This window comes from Furipterus horrens, unplaced genomic scaffold, assembly GCF_987537825.1.
Source record: "Furipterus horrens unplaced genomic scaffold, mFurHor1.1.pri manual_scaffold_1, whole genome shotgun sequence".
In the NCBI taxonomy this organism is placed as follows: Eukaryota; Metazoa; Chordata; class Mammalia; order Chiroptera; family Furipteridae; genus Furipterus; species Furipterus horrens.
Window position 1 is genome coordinate 156,227,612 of NW_028327171.1, and position 23,271 is coordinate 156,250,882.

The window sequence follows — 23,271 nt, forward strand, 5'->3', positions numbered from 1 at the left end:
GCCTGTCAAGTTGAGGAGATAAAGAGGTATGGCCAAAAAGGGAGAAGATCAAGGCTCTAAGGGAGAACTAAGTGAGAAGGAGATAGCCAACCTATCAGGTGCAGAGTTCAAAATGCTAGTCATAAGGATGCTCAGAGAAATAGCTGAGTACAGCAAGTGCATAAGGGAAGAAATGAAGGTTACACTAGGTGAAATAAAGAAAAATCCACACAGAGGTAATAGTAAAGGGAAGGAAGGCAGGGTTCAAAGCAATAATTTGGAACATAAGGAATAAATAAAGAGTCAACCAGAACAAAATGAAGAAACAAGAATTCAAAAAATGAGGAAAGAATAAGAAGATTCTGTGACATTTTCAGAAGTGTCAACATCAGAATCATAGGGATACCAGAAGGAGAAAGTCAGAGCAAGAAATTGAAAACATATTTGAAAAAATAATGGAGTGAAACTTCCTTGATTTGGTGAAGAAAATATACATACAAGTCCAGGAAGCAAAGAGAGTCCCAAACAAGTTGGACACAAAGAGGACCACACCAAGATACATCATAATTAGCATACCAAAGTTTCAAAATAAAGAGAAAATCTTAAAAGCAGCAAGAGATGAGAAGAAAGTTACCTCCAAAGGAGTTCCCATAAGACTATCAGCTGATTTCTCAAAAGAAACTTTGCAGGTAAGAAGGGACTGGCAAGAAGTATTCAAAATGATGAAAACCAAGGACCTACAACCAAGATTTCTCTATCCAGCAAAGCTATCATTCGTAATGAAAAGGCAGATAAAGTGCTTCCCAGACAAGGTAAAGCTAAAGGAGTTCATCATCACCAAGCCCTTATTATATGATATGTTAAAAAGATACATTTAAGAAAAAGAAGATCAAAACTATGAACAGTAAAATGACAGTAAATTTACAACTATTAACAAATGAATCTTTAAAAAAAAATTCTAAGCAAACAACTAGAACAGGATCAGAATCCTACGGAGATCATGTGGAGGGTTATCAGTGGGGAAGGGGAAGAGGGAGAATGGGGGAAAAGGTACAGGGATCAAGAAGCATAACTGGTAGATACAAAGGAGACAGCGGGATGTCAAGAATATTAAAGAAAATGGAGAAGCCAAAGAGCTTATATGCATGACTTATGAACATGAACTAAGGAGGGGGGGAAGGATAGCTGGAGGGAAGGGGGGCACAGGGGAAAAACAGGGACAATTGTAATAGCATAATCAATAAACTATACTTTAAAAAAGAAAAAATATAGTAGAAATCTCCAGAAAAAGAGCTAAATGAAACAGAAGCAAGCAATTTAGAAGATATAGAGTTCAAAGAAAAAATGGTTATACGAATGCTCAAGGAACTTAGTGAGAAATTCAACAGCATAAAAAAGGACATTAAAACCATAATAAAGTCCAGGTCAGAAACGAAGACTGCAATATCTGAAATGAAAAATACAATAGAAAGAATAAATAAAAAGTAGGTTGGATGAAACAGAGGCTCAAATCACTGATTTGGAAGACAAGGTAGCAGAAAACATCCAACCAGAGCAGCAAATAGAAAAATAAATTTAAAAAAATAAGGATAGCTCAAGGGGCTCTTGGGGCAACATGAAGCACAGTAACAACATGAAGAGAGAAAGCAAGGAATCAATAATCTATTTGAAGTAATAATGGCTGAAAAGTTCCCTAACCTGGTAAAAGAAAGAGACACACAAATCCATGAAGTGTACAGAGTCCCAAACAAAATGAATAAAGAAGCCCACACCAAGACACATCATAATTAAAATGACAAAGGTTAAAGACAAAGAGAGAGACACTTCCAGACTGACACGCTCGGTCTCCCTCTACAACTAGAAAGGAATACAACTACCTCAAAACAAAAGACAACTAGAAATTCCAGAAAATAACACTACATGGAAGCCCAACATACGAAGATATAAATCAGCGGCACTCATCGGGCAGGTAAGAAAAGCGAAAGTGGGCAGTGCTGTTTGCGGTAGCACCAGGGACAGCTGCAGGGAGAGCAATCCCGGCTGCAGTCAAGCCGCAGCAGCTCGTGACCTCAATGCTGGAAAAGGCAGCCCCCGCATTGCCTCGGATGGTGAGGCCCAGAGGGCGGGAGGACAGATCCCGGTCTCCCAGCAGAGAATAATGGCAGAAATCCATCTTGAACCTCCGCACCCACACAAAGCACCACAGCGCTGCGGAAAAGGTTGCTGATTGCCGCCTGTCACCAGGTAGTGATGACAAAGCGCCGCAGTGCCGCAAAAAAGGTTGCGAATCACTGCCAGTCACTGGGTTGTGACGAGTACACAGGCTCTGCCCACTACAGCCTGCCCAAGAAGCAAAGCAAAACGCAAATCTATCAAAATGAGGCAGACAACTATAGAAATCCAGGTGACGCAGCTCACCAGGTAACAGATGAAGAATCTGACAGATGAACAAATAAGAAACCTGTCACAGGCTCGGTTCAGAGCTATAGTCATTAGGTGGCTTACAGAATTAACAAAAGATTTGGAAAAAGATGAGAAAGGATTGAAAACCACTCATACTGAAAGGAACAAAACCACATACGAGGCAACTGGTGAGGAAATAAAATCCAGAGATCAAATCAACAAACCAGAACATAGGGAAGGAACAAACAGTCAACCAGTGTGGAAAGAGAAAACAGAAAGCAAGAAAAGTGAGAAGAGGATTAGAAACCTCTGGGACAGCTATGAGAGATTGAACATACGAATTATAGGATTGCCAGAAGGTGAAGAACTAGAAATTGAAAAATTAAGTGAAAATATAATAAAGCAGAACTTTCCAAACTTGGGGAAGGAAATAGACTTACAGGTCCAGGAAGCAGAGAGAGTTGCAGAAAAACTGGACCCAGGGAGTACCACTCCAAGACACATTATAATCAAATTGTCAAAAGTTAAAGATAAAGAGAGAATCTTAAAAGCAGCAAGAGAGAAGAAAAGAATCATGTACAAAGGGGTCCCAATTAGACTATCAGCTGACTTCTCAAGGGAGACCCTGCAGGCAAGAAGGAACTGGCAAGAAATATTCAAAGTAATGAAAATCAAAAACCTACAGCCACGAGTACTCTATCCTGAGAAATTGTCATTCAGAATAGAAGGGCAGAGGAAGTGCTTCCAGGACAAAATAAAACTGAAAGAGTTCATTGGATCCAAACCACTATTATATGAGATGTTAAAGGGACTGGTTTAGAAAAAGGAAGATAAAAACTTTGGACATTAAAATGAAAACTGCATCACAAGAACCAATAACAGAAGCTAGGGAATTGAAACAAAGGCAAACTAAATAGGCAATGAGAGTGGAAAAAGAACTATAGGTATGGGGAACATATTGGGCGGAGGTCAGCAGGAAGGGGTAAGGGGGTAAGGGAGGGAGATGGTACAGGAATTAAGAAGCATAGTAGGAGGGAATGGAGTAGACAAGAAGAGGTCGAGAAGAACTATATGCACAAGCAATGGACATGGACTAAAAGGGGGGGGACAACTGGAGGGAGGGGGGCCACTGGGTGGAAGGAAGCAGAGTGAAGGGAAATTGGGACAACTGTAACAGCATAATCAATAAAACATATTTTTTAAAAAAGACAGAGAATCTGAAAACCAGCAAGAAAAAGAGTTAGTTGCCTACAAGGAGCTCCCATAAGCTGATTTCTCAACAGAAATATTTCACTCCAGAAGGATTGGCATGAAATATTCAAAATGATGAAAAGCAAGGATCTACAGCCAAGCAAGGCTAACATTTAAAAATTGAAGGGAAAATAAAGAGTTTCTCAGACAAAAAAAAGCTAAAGGAATTTATTACCACTCAACCAGAATTATAAGACATGTGACAGTCTTTCTGAAAGAGAAGGAGGAGGAAGAGTAGGAGGAAATAGAAAAAGAAAAAGAAAACAAAATCAGAGGAACATAGTTATAAAAAAATAAAATGGCAATAAATATGTACTTATCAATAATCACTTTAAACATAAATGACTTAAATGCTCCAATCAAAAGACATAGGGTAGCTAAATGGATAAGAAAACAAGTCCTATATATATATTGTCTACAAAAGACTCACCTCAAGATGGAAGATACATAAAGATGAACAGTAAAGGGATGGAAAAAGATATTTCATGCAAATGGAAATGAAAAAGAAGCTGGAGTAGCAATACTTATATCAGACAAAATAGATTTTAAAATATAGGCTCTAAGAGACAAAGAATGACACTATATAGTGATAAAGGGAGCAATTCAACAAGAGGATATAGTCCAGGTAGGCACTTATGCACCCAACATAGGAACACCTAAATTTTTAAAAATTACATTTTACTGATTATGCTATTACAGTTGTCCTGATTTTTACTCCTTTCCCCTCCCTCCACCCAGCATCCCCCACTCCCTCAGGCAATTCCCCCTACATTGTTCATGTCCATGAGTCATATATATGAGTTCTTTATCTACTTTATTTCTCGTACTGTACTTTATATCCCCATGGCTGTTTTTTAACTACCTATTTATATTTTGTAATCCCCTTACCTCTTCACCCATTCCCCCACACCCTTCTCCCACCAACCATCAAAACAAGGAGCACCTGAATTTATAAAGCAAATCTTGATGGACATAAAGGGAAAGATTGAGAGTAATACAGTTATAGTAGGCTATTTTAACACCTTAGTCACATTAATGGACTTAGCTTCCAGGCAGAAAATCAATAAGGAAACAGTGGCCTTAAATGCCACACTAGATCAGATGAATTTAATTTATATCTTCAGAGCATTTCACTCCAAATCAACAGAATATATATTTTTTCAAAGTACAGGTAAAACATTATATAGGACAGGCCACATGTTAAGACAAAAAACAAGTCTCAATACATTTAAGAAGTTGAATTAATATCATGCATCTTCCCTGAACATAATGGTATGAAATTAAAAGTCAATTACAAGAAAAAAACAACCTGGAAAATACACAAAGACGTGGAGACTGACATGTAACTAAACAATGAATGGGTTAAAATGACATCAAAAAAGAAATCAAAAGATACCTTGAAGCAAATGAAAATGAGAACACAACAACCCAAAATCTACAGGACACAGCAAAAGCAGTCCCAAGAGGGAAATTCATAATATTACAGGCCTACCAGGAGAAACAAGAAAAATCTTGCCCCAACTGCTATGGTCAGAGGGTTGGACATCATCTCGCAAACCTAAAGGTCACTGGTTTGAATCCTGGTCAGGGCACATGCCTGGGTTGTGGGCCAGGTCCCTGGTTGGGGATGTGTAAGAGGCAACCGATCATTGTTTCTCTCACACATTGATGTTTCTCTCCCCGCCTCCTCCCTCCCTTCTCCTCTCTCAAGAAAGAAAGAAAGAAAGAAAGAAAGAAAGAAAGAAAGAAAGAAAATCTCAAATAAACAGTTGAACTTTACACTCAAAGGTACTATAAAAAGAGTAACAAACAAACAGGAAAAAAGTCCCAAGTAAGTAGAAAGAAATAATAAAGATCAGAGCAAAAATAAATAAAATAAAGTCTAAAAGGCAATACAAAAAAATCAGTGAAACCAAGAGCTGGTGCTTTCAACATGTAAACAAGATTGACAAACCTTCAATCAGACCCCTCAAGAAAAGAAAAGAGAGAGAGAGAGCCCCAAAAATTAAATAAGATATGAAAGAGAAGAAACAACAACTGACATTAAAGAAATATTCAATACAAAAAATTGTAAGAAAATATTATGAAATAGATGCCAACAAATTGGACAACATAGGCAAAATGGATAAATTTCTAGAAACATACAAACTTCCAAAATTGAATTAGGAAGAATCATAAAATATGAATAGACTCATTACAACTAATGAAATTGAATCTGTAATTAACTCCCAACAAACAAAAGTCCTGGACCTGATGTCTTCACCAGGGAATTTTACCAAACATTCAAAGAAGAACTATTCTCAAGCTATTCCAAAAAATTCAAGAGGGGTGAAGACTCCCAAGTTAATTTTATGAAGACAATGTTATCCTAATTTCAAAACCAGATAAAGACACTACAAAGAAAGAAAATTATAGATTAATATCCCTAATGAACATAGATGCTAAAATTCTCAACAACATATTAGCAAACCAGATTCAGCAATACATTAAAAATATCATACACCATGATCGAATGGGATTTATTCTGGGATGCAAGATTAAAACAATATCTGGAAATCAATGAATGCAACAAACCACATAAACATAATGAAGGATAAAAGTCACATTATCATGTCAATAGAGCAGAGAAAGCATTTGATAAAAACCAGTATCCATTTATGATAAAAACTCTCAGCAAAGTTGGGAATAGACGGAACATTCCTCAACATAATAAAGGCCATATATGGCAAAGTCACAGCCAACATCACACTAAATGGGCAAAAACTAAAAGCATTTCCCTTAAAATCAGGAACAAGACAGGGATATCTGTTTTCACCACTGTTACTCAACATAGTACTAGAAGTGTAGCCACAGCAATCAGACAAAAAGAACAAATAAAAGGCATCTAAATTGGAAAGAAAGAAGTAAAATGGTCATTATTTGCAAGTGACATGTACTATATATAGAGAACCATAAAAATTTCACCAAGAAATACTAGACCTGATAAATGAGTTTAGTAAAGTAGCAGGATACAAAATTAATATACAGAAATCAGTTGCATTTTTATACACCAATAATAAACCATCAGAAAGGGGAACTAAGAAAACAATACCATTTATAACTGCATCAAAGAATAAAATAAAATGCCTAGGAATAAATTTAACCATGACCTGTATTCATGAAATTATAAGACACTGAAGAAGATACAAATAAGTGGAAGCATATACTATGTTCATGGATAAGAAGAATTAGCATCATTAAAATGTCCATTCTACCCAAAGCAATCTATATATTCAACACAATTCCTATAAAGATACCAATGCCATATTTCTTTCTTTTCTTAGGTATATTTTATTGATTATGTTATTACAGTTGCCCCAATTTTTCCCCTTTGCCCCCCTCCTCCTGGTACCCCCTTTCCTCCAGCAATTCCCACATCCCTTAGTTCATGTTCATGGGCATGCATATAAGTTCTTTGGCTTCTCCATTTCCTTTATTATTCTTAACATCCCCCTGTCTACTTTGTATTAATTTTTAAAAAATACCTTATAGACACAGACGATAATATGGTGTTTACCTCTTGTAAAGAGGTACAGGAGGTTGGGGGGAGGTAGAAGAGGGTAAAGGGGTGATAAATGGTGGTGGAAGGGAACTTGACTTTGTGTGATGAACACACAATGCAATATACAGATGCTGTATTACAGAACCAAACACTTGAAACCTACGTAAGTTTATTAACCAATGTCTCCATAATAAATTCAATAAAAACTAACAAAAATAAAAATATAAAGTGTTGTGGTTGGGGGTCACCACAACATGAAGAATTGTCTGATTTTGGACAAGCAACTTTAAAAAATTTATGTTTCACTTTTCTAACTCCTACCTCCAAAAACAATAGTAATAATTCTTATACCAATAATAACATTTCATCACTCCCAAAACATGCCAACCTCCATGCCAGACTTCTCAATTCAAGAGTAGATGAGTAAAATAGTCTTTAACCCACTTTCTGAAGTCGTTTAAGTGACCTGTCACTTCCCCATTCTTTATCCTCCACTCACATATTACACATAAAACACTAGTTTTACAGGTGAGCCATCTTTGGTGATTCTTCATAAGCTACAGAATAGAATCCCAAATACCTCAACCCAGCATTCAAAGTTTTCTGTAATATTGCCCTGATCTACTGTTATATTTTATTGTGTATGGCTCTTTTATAAAACCTATGGTTTTTGACCTGTTTCTATCAGATTTTGCTCACTCCCTTATCCTTGTTGGAAATGCCTATGCTCACCCACCATGTCTGTTTAGATTATACATATCTTGTGCACCCTTAATTGTCAAGCTCAATCTCTTTCCCAGTACCTTGGCTATAATATCTGTTCCACATAATGTGAATTTCCATAGCCTTGAAGATAATGCCTATTAAGGATTTATTATGAACTATGTTAAAGTTGTGGTATTTATTTTTTAAATAATTTGTATTTTAATTTTTATGAGGTGAGAAATAGCACAATTTCAAGCAAAGAATAAGCATTCACTAAACCCTGGCTTTGCCATTTATTGTTTATTTGGTCTGGGGTCTTTAACTTGACTTACATAATCCTTAGTCTTCTTACTGGTAAAATAAGAAAAAATTCTACCTTACAAGATTGTTGTTAGAATTAAAAATAATGTATGTCAAGGGTCTTATATAACATAATATAATGAGGCATCTCTACCCTAAAGCAGATTATCATCTATATTGAGAAATAGTTATAAATTTAAAAAGGCATCAAATGATACACGGAAAGAATAGTAACAAGGAGCTAGAAGACTCTATTTTCCTCCCAACTTAGCCTCTCCATAGTGACTTTTCTCCTCATTTTTCCCCCTAGGTCTCAATTTCCTGATATCTAAATTCAAAGGAGGTGGTGTGTGTGGAATAGAAAATCCCCAAAGTCTTTTCCCACATCAGTACACAATAATTCTAGAAGAAAATAAAAACAAGAGCAGAGAACTATAATTTTGAATTTTGAAAAGTGTAGAGAGTGGAGGGAAATTATTCAAGGACAGTTTTTGAGGATGAGATTTGAGACAACACTTAAAAGGAATGACATAAACTGGTTGGGAAGGGGAGGGGGAGAGGCCAAGAAAAGCAGAAGGAAACATTGCCCTCAGTCAAAATCTTAGAGTAGTTATGAAGAGAAACATCAGACCCTGGGCTAGATCTGAGGAGTTGGGGCTAAGATGCAGTTGGACTTGAAAGTGGGGACCAGTTGATGGAAGCCTTGAACACTCAGCTGCAGATTTTAGGTTTGAACTGACTGGCAGTAGGAAGGTGCTGACAGTCCTGGGCCAGAGAATGGCAAGATGATAAAAGCATTTTGGAAATAACATCGTGGCAGCTACTTCACTGTTGATGTAATACAGACACTAGAGGCAGGGACACACAAAATGATCTGCAGGAACTCTTCCTTTGAGGACGAATTAGAATTCATAATCCCTGGAATTTAATAATCCACTGTGAGATGATAGAATCTGACTAGGATGGTGTGGTACATTGTTTTATTGATTGAAATATTCATTTTAATATTTTATGCATTCAAGACTACTGATAACAAGTTCGGTCATATGACTTGCAATTCTATTACTGTAATAAATACCACACATCTCATTCTACCAAACTCAGAGAAACCATGTGGGTTTTTTTATCCAATAGAATATGGTGGAAATGATATATGCTATTTCCAAACAGAAGCTTCTAGAGCCACTCTGAGGTCCCACTATATTCTTTTTTCTCTCTGCCAGTGTTCCTCAGAGAAGCAGCTTTATAAACCTAGATAACGAAGTGAAAGGGAGTGGGGTAGAGCTGCCCTTGACCCAGAGCCAACACACACATATATGGCAATAAAAATTGTCATTGTAACCCACTGAGATTTTGGAGTTATTCAATACTTGTTACCACAGCTTATTTTAGCCTGAGCTGACTGATACAGATAACTAAACGAAGATTTCATGAAAAGGAATAAAGAGGGAGAAGGGAGTTTCTACTAATTTAATGAGGAAGAGGAGAGCGGCACTACATAAGCTCAGGGCATCATGACATTACTTCGGCAGTGATGAGGACCTTATTAAAGATTCAGAGGTAGGTAGGAGACAAAGGAATCATTAATACTGCTCTTTACATTCTGAGTTAGAGCTGACATTAGGTGTCAGGCCTAACCTGACCTCCCTCTCCCCACTCGCCTTTCTAATTTGACTCTAGTAAGGGGAGGGCGATACCAGATCCAATGGAAAGTAGCATTTCTGCAGCTCCCAAACCAGATCATTGAGTGTGTTAAATATTAGTCACAGGAATTCAGCTTTTAACTTGTAAGTGATGGGAGTTTAATGAGATGACAGTAGTCAGTAGGAATGACCATTGGACTCGAAGCAGTGATTTAGATGACTGAGGGTGTGAGAATGAATTTAGGCAAGAGGTGAAGGGGACCTGATCTACCGCAGGGCCATGGGAATGAAGAGAGATGGATGTTTTAGAAATCAAATTCATGTGACTAATTTACCAACTTGCTACTATTTGATAGCATCTTCCTCCTTTACATTATAGCTGAAATCAGTGAAACTTCCAAAAAAGAATCCAGAAATGAATCTCCAGTCTCACAATCAACTCATTACAGTGTCTGCCTTATCCTGCATCTAATTGCCAAGCCCACTGATTTACCATAATGATGACAATGATAATAAAATACTACTACTACTAATAGCAATAACAATAATACAATAGTTATCCAGACTCTACTGTGTGCCTGGCACTGTGCTAAGTACTTAGCACTCATTTTTTCATTTAATCCTAACTGTGAATGGGCCATTTGTTAAGTTAATGTCTCTGAGCTCCAGCCCCAGCCCTCTACACCCTGCTTTGTGATGCCAAACTGAGACTCTGGAAACCACATTTCTGCTTTGCCAGATGGTTCATGTTTGGCTCTGCCAACAGGGGCAATAGAGAGAGCCTGCAAGGCTGGGGGAGGGAGAAGGGACCTGCTGCTTCTTGTCTGCTTCCTGTTTCCCATGTCTCCCCAGCAATACCTCCTGGCCCTGGTAGTGGAACTAATTCCAGCAGCATAATCAAATCCAGTTTGCTATTTTTTTAACACTCACAGAACCAGCCTCATCATGCCCACTCAGTTACCTAAGAGTCAGCCCAGCAGTGCCCTCTTCAGAGGCCTGAGTCCTAACCCTGCGCGAACGCTCCTTAAGTTTCTAAGTTTTAATAATTTCAGATCCTCCTCTTTTCTTTTTCTCATTCTCAAGGGTGGTAGCTACCTGCCCCAGTGGCTACCTCAGTGATACCTTAGACATATCTTTTTTCCCTTTCAGTTGCCTAGTTAACAACTTTGTACCATGTCAACAACCTTTTTTATTTAATTCCTTCTCTTGAAATACCTGGTGTTATTTCGGTTTCCTGCTGGGGCCCTGACTGGTACAGTGAGGTAAGTATTATTCTTTGCTTTTCATAAACAAGTAACTCACGCTTCATATTAAAAGAGATTAAGCATCTAGTCCACTGTCATGCTGATAATAATTGGATTCAAGTCAGGATTCAAACCCCCTTTTTACTCCCAAGCCCCGGTCATAATTGGTCCAGTCTCAGCTTCATGTTGAGTCTTAGTGTCTCATGCACTTCCACGGCCTTCTCTCCTTTGCGTCTCAGCATGTGCCATCCCTGGGCACACTGCTTCTTTCCCTCCCTAGGTGCAGGCGGAAGGAGGAGTACTGCTGCTGCCCACACCTGCCATCATGAGTTCAGGACTTGGTATCCCAGGACCCACTTTCAAACCTCAGTTGGAAGTTCTCTGTATTCAGCTTCTCCTAAATGGAGCGCCAGGGGTGGGGACAGCCACATGGCCTGGGGCAGGAACAAGCCTGGCCTGAGTGAGCTGGCAGAGGGATCTGCCTGGAGGATCCAGTGTTTGGCCTTTTTGTTTGTCAAGGAAGCAGAGGCTTTAAATCTTGGTGCTCTGTTAATCAAGTCATCCCAGGGCAATGTAGTTTTGCTTAGCACCATTGCTGGGTTGACCTTCTTTAAACAAAACAAATGAAACAATGCAAACAGTTCCTCCTCTCAGCCACTTGTTTCCAGCCCTGGGAGTCTCCTGCAGGTCTGAAGTGGCTTGTGCTACAAGTGAGGCCTAGTAGAAGGACAGGAGGTGAGCCACAGGCCAGCTGCTCCCACTCTGGCTTCCAGACAGCATGACCTAAATGCTCCTTGCTGGCTCCTCAGCAGAAAATCCCAGTCTTAGCAGCAGGCCTACCCCAGCCTTCCCTCTGCCTCATGCACTTCCCTTTTACCCCACTGGCTCTGGGTGAGATGGTTGGTTTAATTGTGGAAGGTGTCTGGGACCTCTTGTCCCTCACAATGGCCTTGCTCCAATGTGATAGATTAAGAGGAAGAGGCTGCGAAGATAAATCATCTGCAAATGACCAGGAATTGTTCATTCTATTCCTGATGTTCACAGACAATATTAATTGATCAAACCAAAGTTTGTCTGTGCTGGGATGAAGGTACTACCTCAATTCTGATAACTTGCATAGTAGGGGACTTGGGTAAACGCAACTTTCATTGCTGACATTGTAGATTTGTCTATTTATTATGACAGTTTTCCAGGATATGGAGGCAAAGTGTCTTGAGAAAGGGTCACCTTCTTTTCCAATTTACATAAGGGCACCACATGGGCACTATTAATTCATTTGGACCACCCTGCTTCCTCACACGTGGACCCCTGCTCTTGACATCTGTTTGCACCTATAGGTATGTATATGTATTATAGACACAAGGGCTTTTTCTTTCCTTTTGGGGAGAGAATTGAGGAAGAAGCTGCTGGAGGAGGGAACAAAGTAGAGAAAATGGTGGGACTGGCATGTTCTTCACTCTTCATTGAGTGTGGAGGACTCTGAACTCTGGTCAAGGAGCAGATGACTACAGCAGATGAAAACGCAGTAAATCTTGGGGAGGCAAGGCATGGTCAGTGAACTGCCACAGGGCCCAGTGACAAGACCCTGGGAAAGAAGTTCATTTCCTGTCTGCATGGCACCCGGGACTCTTCTGGCCCCTGAGAACTGCAGGCCATGAGGGTGGCAGCAGAGAGGTTCCCGCAGCTTCGTAACATGGACTAGCAGGCACCCTGGATGACTGGTGCTATCTGTGTTTGCTGGCGTAGCTACAAACCTCACGGACTGGAGACAACCACCTGTCAACAGCTAGGAGGCCCATTGAGGGGAGCTGAGTGCCTGCTGTTTTTCATTCACCAAATTATTCAGAGAGTGTTGGGGGAAGTGTTATTGGCTATTCTATCCAGTGTTATCAGGGTGGTCCTCTCTAAGGAGGTGATATTGTCTCTCAAGTGACTCTAAAGGAGAAGCCTGACATGGGGAGAGGAGGCATTTCAGAAGGTGGAAAAAAGTTCAAAGGCCTTGAGGTCACAGTGTGCAGGCTGCTCTGTGTGCCAGGTTGGGGCCAGAGCCATGGGTACGGGGAGAGTGGTGGAGGTGAGGGAGCTAGCTGTGAACCAGGACCTTCAAGGTCCTAGAGAGCACTTGGGTTTTCCTCTAACTGAGACTGAAAGTCATTAGAGGGTTTGGGGCAGAGGAATGCTATGGTTTGATGAACTCAGATAAGGCTCTTAAACCAGCAGCCATTTGAGGTTTGCTTATGGCAACCTCTGGTGGAAGTACTATTATTATCCCGGTCCTAAAAGCAGGGAAGCTTTGCTTAGAGAATTCAAGAAACCTATCTAAGGTCAGCCAGTGTGGATCAGGAACTGGGATTTGAACCCAAGCAGAAGGAACCATGCTTTTTATCCCTCATGTCTACTCCCTCTCCATTGCTGAAATAGCTCATGATGCTGCAAGAACATTTTCCTCCCAGTAGTAGATATGACAGCATCCTTCAAGCAGCCAAGTTCTTGCTGACCTCCCAAGGATTTCATTCTGCAATCATCCTTTCCACACGCCCACCTGTTGGTATTCTCTAGGGGATGTAAATGCCTTCGGTTAAAGATTTTATCTCAATTTATTGGGCAACATTCTGGGGTTCCAGAGATCTTGTCCCATTAAAGCCTGCACATTCATTTAATTAAAAACAAGTCCAAATGCTGAGGCTTGGGAGCTTGCCTGCCTGGTAATACAAATCTATAAACCCCATTTTCTGTTGCTTCCAGGCTGACTGTAAATACCCTGAAAATTCAGCTTCACTGGAAATGTTTAGACCATTCTGCTTCTGACTCAATGGGTAGTAATAAATAAAAAAATAAAAAGTGGTGGGAGGAAAACTGGATTACATTTATTTAAAGCTTTAACGTGGTTCAACTCAGGGAGAGTGCTTAAGGACTTCTGGTCTTTCCTGTCATGTCTGACTTGGTCCTTTCATTCCTAACCCCAAATCCTCAGGGTCTAGAGAACAATTTCTGCTTCTATGGTGACTCACCTTCAGCTCTGAAGGTGGTGGGGTGAGATGAGTCAGCATAACTTTAGAAGCAAGAGTTGATGGAAGGAACCTCAGTTTTGTTATCATTAAGGCAGTGATATGTTTCCAGCCCAAAGCAAGCACCAAGGGCAACTCATGGAGTCTCCATGGGACAAAGGAGCAAGATATCTGAAAATGAGGGTATTCTAGGAAACCTGGATGTACGACTGCCATGTGTCATATACATTTGAAGTCAGAGTCTCGGGGTAGGGTGGACTCTCTAAACAAATGGTACATCCATTGCTCTCCTGGTCACAGCAGCTGTAGTGATGTGACAGTAATGATTACAATATGCCAACGAGCCCCAAATGCCATAATCCCATGGCCTCCTGAGCTCACCTAAAAACCCCTGGGAGATCCATCTGTGAAGTCAACTCTGAGAGAGGCAGACTTCCCAGAGCTGGTGGTGAGGCTGCCGAGATCCCACACAGGACCAATGGGACCAGCTGATCTGCTGAGCGACCCCATGGAGGCCCATCTGAATGGGAGTAAATGAGGTGGAGCTGGAAGCTGCAACAGACATTTGCCCACGCTGAAGACATTCTCACCCTCTAGTCACAACACCTACTCTGCCCCAGGGCTTTCTTTTATGACCATTCAGAGGTGCCTGGGATACTCAAGGATGGTAATAGTCCATTGCTTTGGGGTCAGTTTTTGAGTCTCCATTCTGCCCATTGAAGAGCTTGTATTCTAGTTGCTCTGCAGTGGCATTCACAGTGCTCACCTGTGACGACTGTGGCTGTAGACTGCGATGATTTGTTCTTTTGTTCACATAGCACACACAATGGCATACACTCCCCATAACCCACATCCACACAGACACTCACAGAGCTTTACAAACCACGGGACGAAACCGAATGTGTGGATCTTTTCTCAAGTGGAAGTGGTTAGATCACTGCAAAAGATAGAATTGTTTCATTCACTTCTTGTTTTACCTTGCATGCAGCTCTGTTTAAATATTAAGGATTCTTTTATATTTTGGGGAGTATTAATAGAAAAGGACCTGATTCTCTCCATGTCATTAGAAATGTAGCTTCTACTTCCAGTCAAGGTGAAGGCATACGTAAACATGCCTGGCCTCTGGGCATAAGTATAGCAAATAATACAACTAGACTACAAAACAAATATCACCCAGAATGGTCAGAAATCAAATTGTGTGGAAGTCTGACAACTAAGGATTTAAAGAAGCCACATTCATTCAGATGGATAAGAGGAATGGAGACACAGAGAGGCAGGAGACAGGGATGGGCTCTCCCACATTCACATGTGGTAGATGAAAAATGGAAGGGATACCTTGGGAGCAAGGGATCCCAACCCCAGTCCAGACCACCCAGTCTAGGGTTCCAGTGCCGGGAAGATAATTCCCCATGACTTCTAGCTATAAAAACCAGTGGGGTTGGAGCAGCAGAAAAAACTGCCAGATTATCCTAAAGGGCCCACAATGAACTTAGGACTCATGTAGACTTGCCCCATCTGGGCTTCAGCACTAGGACAACAGCTGCAAGGGCACCAGTGGCATATGGGGAGACAGCTTCCTCCTGGGAAAAACTCCAAGGGCCAGGCAGCGGCACTGTCCCCTTGGCAAGCCCTTCTCTACACAGAGCCACAGAGTGGTGACATGCATTGCCCCATCTTGACGCTTACCTCATACAACTTAACAGGTGTGCTTCTCCACAATAGGCCATACTACTAAGAGGGGAAGTCAATGCAGTTCTACCTGATACACAGAAACAAACACAGGGGGGCTGCCAAAGTGAGGAGGCAAAGAAACATGGCCCAAATGAAAGAACAGAACAAAACCCCAGAAAAAGAACTAAATGAAATGGAGATAAGCAACCTATCAGATACACAGTTCAAAACACTGGCTATCAGGATGCTTTGGGAACTCACTGGGTACTTCAATGGCATAAAAAAGACTCAGGCAGAAATAAAGGTTGCATTAAGTGCAACAAAGAAAAATCTACAGGGAGTCAACAGTGGAGGGGATGAAGCTGAGAGTCAGATCAATGATTTGGATCACAAGGAAGGAAAAAACATTCAATCAGAATAGCAGGAAGAAAAAAAGAATTCAAAAAAAGAGGAAAGGCTTAGGAACCTCTGGGACATGTTCAAATGTACCAACATCCGAATCATAGGGGTGCCAGTAGGAGAAGAGAAAGAGCAAGAAATTTAAAACTTATGTGAAAAAATAATGAAAGGAAACTTTCCTAGTTTGGCAAAGGAATTAAACATACAAATCCAGGAAGCAAAGAGAGTTCCAAACAAGATGGACCCAAAGAGGACCACACCAAGACACATCATAATTAAAATGCCAAAGGTTAAAGATAAAGAAAGAATCTAAAAAAAAAAAAAAAAGCAAGAGAAAAGCAGATAGTTACCTACAAAGGAGTTCCTATAAGACTGTCAGCTGATTTCTCAAAAGAAACTTTGCAGGCAAGAAAGGACTGGCAAGAAGTATTCAAGATAATGAAAAGCAGGGGCTTACAACCAAGACTACTTTAACCAGCAAAGCTATCATTTAGAATGGAAGGGCAGATAGAGTGCTTCCCAGACAAGGTAAAGCTAAAGGGGTTCATCATCACCAAACCATTATTATATAAAATGTTAAAGGGAATTAAGAAAAAGAAGATCAAAATGCTGAACATTAAAATGGCAATAAATTCACAACTATCAATAATTGAATCCAAATAAAAACTTAGAAAACAAACAGAACAGGATCAAAATCATAGATATGGAGATCATTTGGAGGGTTATCAGCTGGGAGGGGGAAGGGGTGAATTGGAGAAAAGGTACAGAAATTAAGAAGCATAATGTGTAGGTACAAAACAGACAGGGAGATGTTAAGAACAGTATAGGAAATGAAGTAACTAAAGAACTTATATGCATGATCCATGGACAGGAACTAAGTGGGAGGATGGCTGAAGGAAATGGGGGTACCAAGTGGAGGGGAGCAAAGGGGAAAAAATTGGGACAACTGTAATAACAAAATCAATAAAATATATATTTTTTAAAAATGTGCCTTCTTCGGACCACATTTATAGGCACTGCTGAAAACAAGCTTCCAAGTCAGAAAGGGCACTTACCTCATTAGAGTTCAATTCTTTCATGCAACACATGCTAAATACTTACTATGTGCAAAATCTTAGTGAGGTTTTTAGGGATGTAAGAATGCATAAGTTACAGTCTCTGCTTCCAATAGACAAAGATAAATTTCTTTGTTAGTGATATGGCATATAATTACATATATTTATATTTAATTTCATAAACCAATCTGAATGGGACCCTTTTGCCATAGGTATTTTGATAATCTGGGGCCATGTTCTATTGGCATTATAATGTCATTGCAGGGCAGGATACTCTTTCACATACTTTGTCAACTTATGCAGAATGTGGCTCTAGGGCAAAGGTGATTAGGTGATTACAAATAGTTTCTGTTAATTAACTATGCCTAATTAAGTGCAGGAGCAGTGCTGCCAGCAGGCTTGGAACACCACCCAGAAGTCCATGAGGGCTAGGTGCCACAATAGGACCATAGTCCTGCTCATTGTTGCCTTTGGCTCCCCCTTGTTATCAGTACTTAATTGCCTCCCAACTGAGTAAGTCTGAACCTGTTTACTGAGCCTCCTTGACAGGGATGTGACCAAGTGTCTCCGGGCCTCACCAGCCTATGGGGGCCAATTAGATCATATTTGAACTCAAATCTTGCTGGCTGAGTGCTCCACCTGGGTAACTCTGGCCCTCCATGCTACCCACCCCTTTCCCAAAGTCTCTACTTATTTGAGGTGAGTCCACAGGATGTCTCAAACATGCTCAGAAGTCATTTGCAGCTCTCAGAGATTCATGGCTTGTTGGTCATTTGAGGCTGCCTCTCTGCTGGTGTCCTTCATGGGCACACCCCTGCATGGGACCCAAGCTCCTGCCTCATTCAGAGCCTGTCTTCCGGTGCTGCAAAGCTGCCACTTGACCCCTGTCCCAGCTGCAAAGTGTCAGAGAGCTCTGTGTTCCCTGCCATTCCTCTACATGCTGTGGCCACACCACATTCCTTGCAGAGGAAGGGACAACATGCTCACCCTCCATGTGCCGGTTTTTATATTCTCAGTTTCAAAGCTGTGTCTGAGGATATAAAATTCTCCTGTGCAAATAGCTCCTCTGCTTCTGGCTCTGGTTTCACTCCCCTCGAGGCTCAAGCCTTGCTGGGCTCCATTCATGGTTTTGAACAACATCTTTCCTTCCACTTTTATCTATGTCTCCAACCCCCATTCATTAAATTCTTCCTATCTCATTCAGCTGAAAAACAAGATGATGTAGATCAACCATGCCAATAAATGCTCGGAAATGTGGGTGGGTCCTGATCTCATGTGTCTGACCTCTGCTTGGGCTCAGCTGGCCTGACTACAAGAAAAGCCCTGAGCTTCTCACATGCATACTCCTTTTTCTGGCATCAGACAGAAGGCAGCTTGTAGCTTCTTGGCATCCAGGCCCTGATTCCTTCTCCTTGATTTTTCCCATTGCTTCCCACAAAGATCATATGAGACAATGTGGTGAAAGTTATATTTAAATTGACACCAGTCATATCAGTGTACTATGAGGTTAAACCATTACTGAATGGCTTTTGGTCATGACATTTATTGGTATTTATCTAGTTATCTATTCAAACATATTTATTAAGCATGTACTCTTTGACAGGCTCTCTTCTAGACTCTGGAGATAAAGGAGTAAGAGAATGATATTCTTATGGGGAAGGATGAATGCTGAATAAATTAATTGAAAACAATAAGAAAATATCAGACTGTGACGAAGGCTCTGCCATTGAAGGCGACGCGGTAGAAGGCAGCTGTCTACTTCCGAGTGGGATGCCAGGGAAGGCCGTGATTGCACGTTGAGATTAGAATGAAGAGGAAAGAGGATTCCTGGCGGAGGGACAGGAAAGGCAAGGGGCTGGGGTGAGCTCCATGAGCTCTGATGATGGAAAGAATGTAGGTCTACTGGGGAAGTGGGGTGGTGCCAGAAGAGCTCAGTCTGTGGGCAAGAGAGGGCCCAGATGACGGAGGGTTGTGCAAGGCAAGAGAGACATTTGTTTTTGCTTTAAGCAGAACAGGAAGCAATTGGAGTTTGAAACGGGGGAGCCACATAATCTGATTTATGTTCTGCAAAGATAACTTAGACTGCTGTGGGAGGAGCGAACTCACATGGTGCCAGAGAGGCAGTAGGGAGACCAGGCAGAAGTCTGATATGTTGGGATGTGTAGGAGAGGCTGGTGATCCAGTGACTGCGTTGGACCTGAAAAGCAGACACGCAGAGACAGACAGGGGTCTTTGGAAGCAGAGCTGAGTGGACTTGCTGATTGATTGGATGTAGATAACTAGGAAATGATGGATTCCAGAAGGATTTCTAGACTGGCAACGGAGGAAACCAGAAGCCTCTCACCAGTTCAGGATGTGGGTGGCTCAAGTAGGGTGGCTGTCAAAATATCTGGAGGGTGGTTTATTCTACAACGGGGGGAAGGAGAAGCAAGACCCCACCACCACATACAGGTACTGGAGAAACATGGAGAAAACTTGCTTAAAGAAATCGACTCGTTTCAGATTTTTTTAAAAAGTAGGTTTGAAAGCAATCCATAGCTAATTGCATGGGCTAGAAAGCCAAATACCTTTGAAATAACCCAAGGCAGGTAGAGTGCATTAAAGTGGCCAGCAGTTCTGTTTACCCAATGAAATATCCATGGCAGGTGGAGGGAGTGTTCAGGAGCTGGGCGGGTCTTGGCAATTTCTGATAACAGTTTTCATGTTGGAATTCAATTTGTTTTTCTTAAAGGTAAGCCTGAGTGCTGGTTCTCATGAAGACTGCCTGCCTGGTCTACCCACCAAGGACCTAAAAACCAAAACCTGGAGGGAACATTCTGCACTGCCAACATTCACTGTGCCCTGGTGTTCACTGACTTCACACACACATCCCAATGAAAATATGAAAAACCTCATGAAAAGGTTAAATGTATAAATAAAGACCCTGTGAGAGCTCTGAATTTAAAGATCTCTGAATGTTATCACTGTATTTTTTACAAATTAAAGACAATAACTGCCCCTTACAGGTTCTTATTGACAAATAAAAATACTGCTGTCACTCAAGCCTATGACATGATAATCTTTTCCAGAACTGGGAGTGTCCAGGACTAGCTAGTTATGGGAACATCTTTCTCAAGGTCTGAGACATTCTTCTAATTCTGTCTTAGTCACCTGAAGTTACTCATTACCTGGAAGGGCATAAAGGGTTTATCCATGGCTATCGTACATTTTGTGCTGCTTTGTTGAACCAGGAAAAATGCAGACGGTTGAGTCATAGTTTTCAATTAATTTTTTAATGTCACCTGGAGCAAAATTTTCCTATAGTTATAGTAATTTTTTGCTTTCCATGTTACTCTGATCATATACTTTGCAAGATAATTCAGTCTTTTACTTGAGGATATTAATTATACATATTTTAAGTGGGGAGTAGCATTATCAAAGTACTCTTAAACAGATGTAAAAATGGAAATATAGCAAGACAGTAACTTGCATTTAGGGTCTATAGAGATGTGACAGAGGAAAAGAAGGAAAATAATTAACATCCTTAAAATCATGGCAGAGTTTTGTTACCTCTAGAAGAATTGCTTTCTGTGATTTTCAATTCTAAAGTTTATTTAATTCAATGGATATTACATACCTATTATAAACCCAGCCCAGTTATACAGAGTGAGTACATTCAAGGAGTTAGTGAATGCAACAGCTTAAGTACTGCTGAAGAATAGAACACTGTAGGTACCAGGGCTTGTCTTCAGGGAACCTTTATCTAATTGGGTGAAAACATACACATACACTAGTTGAATGAAAAAACAAGGTGGCTTTTGAGGTGGGCTAAAATGAGAGGTGCAGACAACATGTGCTCAAAAGTCAAAGATATAGAAACAATGCAGATGAAATCATCAGATTCCTCACTCCAGCTAATGATCCTTGCAGGGCAAGCAGGATCTGGTGGGAGAGATGGAGAAACATGCAAAGAACTACATTGGGAAGGATTAGGGTGTGCATACTGAGCAGGGGTGGGGGGGTGCCCACCTGGTCAAAAGGTTTGGTGGGAACACATTTTAAAGTATGCAGACTGGCATAAATCATGTCACTTGTCATGATGGAAACAATATCTTTTGGAGGCCATAATGCCTCAGCTCACCCTGAGTCTATGTGTTATTGTGGAGGAACTTAGTTGCAAATAATCTTTCTTATCTGTATTTGAAAAAGTCAGTCTGGAGCTAAACAAACTGATGATAAATTAACTCTTCAAAGGAACTCATTTCCCAAGAAGTGGGTCAGATGGTTCTCCGCCTCTGAGCTGTCCTCTAGGGCCGTCACTACATGTGGCTGTCGAGCACTTGAAATATGATAAGTCTAAACAGAAGAGTGCTATAGGTATAAAATACACGATGGATTTCAGATACTTACTAAACATGCAAAATAGCTCATTAATCATTTTAAATTGATTACATGATACAATAAAATATTTTGGGTATGTTCAGTTAAAAATTTTACCTAGTTCTCATTAATTCCTTCTAATGTGGCTACTAGAAAATTCCAGTTGAATATATGGCTCTCATTTGTGCCTTGCAGAATATTTCTATTGTACAGAGCAGCTCTCCCTGATCCTTTGCCCTTCCTCTCAGCCCTCCTACCTCTGCACCAGGATTCTCAGAGCCTCCTATCTGGTAAGTCATGATCTGCTCACAGAGTTCATGCCAGGGTATTAATGATCTCTCTCTTCAAAAAATATCAAACTTTAGAAAAGGTACTGAAAGTGGAGGTTCATACATCTGGAGTGGAGAGAGATATTAGGGCAAGGATCACAATTTCAAATACGTAACAGGGGCCAGGAGAGAACCATAAAGTAGACCAGGTGTTGGTGGCAATAGAGAGTGGTGGGTACTGTGCCAAACCGAAGAGCGTATGCCTGATCCAAAGGGAACTCCTACCACCCAGCCCTAGCTAATTGTTGCCATATTGAAATTGGGCCCAATGTAGCCAGACCTTTTGATTTTTTAAGAGCAACCAGAAGTCTAGATTCTTATGTGGTATTTCTCAATTTTTGAAAGATTTGCAATGAAATAAGAATTGTAACAAGCATTATAAAGGGCCTATAAAATCTGTCTTAGGGCTTTATTTGGTTCACTTGGCCTTGGCTTTTTACCTCCTTATTTGCCTGGTGTGCAGTAAGCTGGATAGGTAGAGCTTATAACACTGGCTTTATCTCTTGACATTTATAGACCTGAAGTAGTCCCTCCCTTTGTAGAAGAGATACCGAGGTCCAGAGAGAATAAGCACGTTGCCCATAGTCACACTGTCACTCACTCAGGACAAGAGGGAGAGGTTCCTGATTCTCTGTCCACTGATTCTTTAAAACAACAGACAGTGTCTTTTGCCTGTCCCAAGTGTGCCTTGAGAAAGGGTCTTGAACTGCACCACCCTACCAGGCTCGTAAGTGAGTCTTAGCAGAAGATGCTGTGCCCATGGCTGGCCTCTGGCAGGGGGGAGGGAGGGTGTTGACGTCGCCTCTCACACACCATAGCGTTTATTCTACAAGGACACACACTAATCATTTACCCAGAGGGAACTGAAATCCCCAAGTAACCCAGGCAAAGAAAAATAATCACAATGCTGAATACTCCTGTTATTTATGAGTAAGTATACATTCTAGACACCTGAGTCAGGCCCCAGGAGGTGAAAGTTTCCTTATTCTGCAGTCGACAAGGAAAGAGTTCCATCTGGGACATACTTTAAGTGCATGTGCCTCTTTCCACTTCCAAAGTGAAAGTAGCCCCAAACCTAGTCAGGAAAAAACATGCAGGTATAAAATTAGCATTCACTCCACACAGCAATTCTTTTTGGCTCTCCTTTGGCAAATACACTTTACAGTACCTAAGACTAAACTTCCTGCTTTTTTTACTGACTATCGTTCCAAAACAAATATGAGATTCTGAGTAATGTCAATCCTTCTTACTTGAAACCTGGGTGAGGTAAGAGGACCGAACTTTTCCAAGTTATCCAGGTTATGATAAGAATGCAGAGATTGCCAGAGTTAACTTTTTGATAACTGATAATAACATAGCTTCTAGGGCTTTTAAGTCTTAAGAG

General features: G+C 40.8%; 1 protein-coding gene across 4 annotated transcripts in view; it reads right to left on the reverse strand.

Moving 5' to 3' along the window:
- The window catches only part of ITGB6 (integrin subunit beta 6), a 159,885-nt gene that overhangs the window by 107,833 nt on the left and 28,781 nt on the right, over window positions 1–23,271 (reverse strand). The window lies entirely within an intron of this gene.